Below are 2,500 nucleotides of genomic sequence, written 5' to 3' on the forward strand. Positions count from 1 at the left end.
TAGTGTAAACACTTTAAAGGGCCAAATTTGAGCCTTAATTCATATAGGCTAGCGTTTTTTTTCCGTTTATTTCAAGATGGCTTCTCATTCTCTACCAAAATCACGCGGACGTTCTTGATTATAATTGAACTGCGCATATCTACAAGAGAAGTTTCCCGGGCCCTCCGCAGGCCCAAAAATACGGTAAAAATGGTGTAGTGTAAACAAAGTTTGCCGAGCTCTTTTTAGGCACCCGTGCCAATTTTACACGAGCCGTGCCAAAAATTTTGAGTAGTGTAAACCGGGCTTTAGTCTCTGTAAGACTTTCAGCTTAAAGTTAATCTGATTATTTAAACTGTTTCTATTGTAAAGCTGTCAAAATAATTAGACTTAACAACAAGGAGTACATGGTAAAGTACAGAGTGAGCAAATACAACGCAAAAATCTAAATGCTAAATAGGCTTTCAACAAGCTAATCCTTTAGTTCTTTTAAAAACAAAAGTAGATGGTAAGCTACATGTAATTTGTGAAACAGGCAATGATCTCCAGATTATTGTCCTTGATAAAGGATGCTGAACTGCTTCATATTCGTTCTACAAAAGTGGCACCTGTATGGTGGCCGAGAACTGCCAACAAAAAATTCACATATTTTTGTGTAATAAACGTTAGTTTCAGTGCGAAATAAATCAAAAGTAATATAAAACACGACGTGAAATGAAATGAAATTTAATAGTAAAATGGCATGAAATTTAAATGTACATTGAATTTGAAAAATAAAACCACTTTACTTTTAAGTTAAACTAAAATGGAAATGCAGTTCAAATTGAAACATAACATCAATTTCAAATGAAATTCAAAGTGCAAGAAGAAATGCAATTGCGCAGCAAACACGCTTCAGAATTAAATTGAAGCACAATGCAAACAAAATAGGAGGCAAAGTGAAATGAAATACATTTTTAAAGAAGAATGAAAAACAATATTAGTGGCAGCACTCGGCCATACCAAAATTTACATTTACTTTCAATCGCAAAGTGAAATCAATTTTGGCATGGCCGAGCGCTGCCACTACCAGCGTACCTTGCGGTATTTAAACCGAGTGTTTGTTTGCACGTGGTTCCAAGATGGCGGAGTGGAGGAAGTTTGCAGAAAAGCAGAAAGCGAAGAGGAGAGGCAAAAATCAAGTTGTAGAGGAGAGTAAAGTGGCGGAGGAGATCGTGGTGCAACGCATGAGTGCGGATGTAAGTGGGAAACAACAAAAATACTCTCGCATTGCAGCTCAGGAGTACGTTCCTTTTGAGCAGGACGAGCTTTCTATTCGTAACATCAAGGACGCCTGTCAAAAGCATTTCGGGCCCCAAATAGAGAAAGATCTTGTTTGTGTTGTGTTAGCGGGGGAACGCGGACCATCACGTAACAAGATGGCTCAAATTCCAAACAAAAAGGTGTTTTACGTCCGGTTTGTTAAACCAGAAGGGGAACTTGAGGAAGAAGAGAATTGCAGCCGTGAGGTAAGCGTTAATAACAAGTGAATGTTAAACTAAAGTGTTGCACTATATCAGTAGGTAATTAATGCCAAAACTTCGAAGCTTACTACGAATATTATTCATGATAGCAGTTGATCTAGTATGTTATTGTATCAGTCACTGCCCGATTCTGATACTCGCGGAGTGCCCAATCGATGAAAATCGATCATAGGAAGACAATTGATATAATCAATAATCAGCAGTCGATTTTTATCGATTGCTTCAATTATTCGATGAAAATCCATAATCATAATTCAAATCCTTGTAATTGTTATCGATTGTCATTTTTTTGCATTGATTATCGATTGTCATCTGTCTTAATCGGCAAGCCTTGAAAGAGATTCATTAATTTTCAGACTTACTGTATTATTTATCTCTTTTGCATTGTATATACCAAAGCCCAAGAGAGCACGATATGACAAGGCTTCAACAACTAGATCACTTCCAAGTCCTAAGAAGCAGCATGGGAGTCTAGTCAGTAACGTTTACCCAAAAAGCCTCTCAGTTGTAGAAATGTTACGGCTGGGGAATGTCATTGCAAAGAGCACAACTACCGTTATTGATATCTTCACGTTTAACATCGAGCACATGGAATGGTCCACTGCACCCGTGACTGTAGAATTTAGGATAGCTGACCTGCCATTTGCATCTGGTGGATTTAGGGAGGCATTCAAAGCTAGTAGTGATACTCTTGGATTTAGCGGGGTGACTTGGGTAATCAAAAAATATCTGAAGGCTACTTCAGAGGATATTATCAAAACGAATCAGACTGGTTAGAGTCACACAAGAAAGGCTGTGCAGATGCATCATTTAGCCAGAAATTTCACATCCCAGTTGAAAGAGAAAGTGGAAAAGGAAACATTAACAGAGTTTGGCACTACCTTTCACTATAAGAAGGTATTCTTAGGCAAGATGAGTGATGGTGACTATGTTACTATTGAAGAATTCATTGATGGTGTCTTTGTTAAGTATATCAACAACAATGGGGACATTTGCGC

General features: G+C 38.0%; 2 protein-coding genes and 1 pseudogene across 2 annotated transcripts in view; 1 reads left to right on the forward strand and 2 right to left on the reverse strand.

Moving 5' to 3' along the window:
• LOC138021164 (protein NLRC3-like) overlaps positions 1-2,500 on the reverse strand; it is a 47,996-nt gene that overhangs the window by 5,143 nt on the left and 40,353 nt on the right. The window lies entirely within an intron of this gene.
• The window catches only part of LOC138022490 (alpha-protein kinase vwkA-like), a 2,182-nt pseudogene continuing 790 nt past the window's right edge, over positions 1,109-2,500 (forward strand).
• LOC138022492 (uncharacterized) overlaps positions 2,376-2,500 on the reverse strand; it is a 3,778-nt gene continuing 3,653 nt past the window's right edge. Inside the window, exon 4 of the mRNA XM_068869650.1 lies at positions 2,376-2,500. This exon is cut by the window's right edge and continues 979 nt beyond it. The gene's annotated coding sequence lies outside the window, so the exon portion shown is untranslated.

The sequence above is a fragment of the Montipora capricornis genome, chromosome 10 (genome assembly GCF_036669925.1).
Source record: "Montipora capricornis isolate CH-2021 chromosome 10, ASM3666992v2, whole genome shotgun sequence".
NCBI lineage: Eukaryota > Metazoa > Cnidaria > Anthozoa > Scleractinia > Acroporidae > Montipora > Montipora capricornis.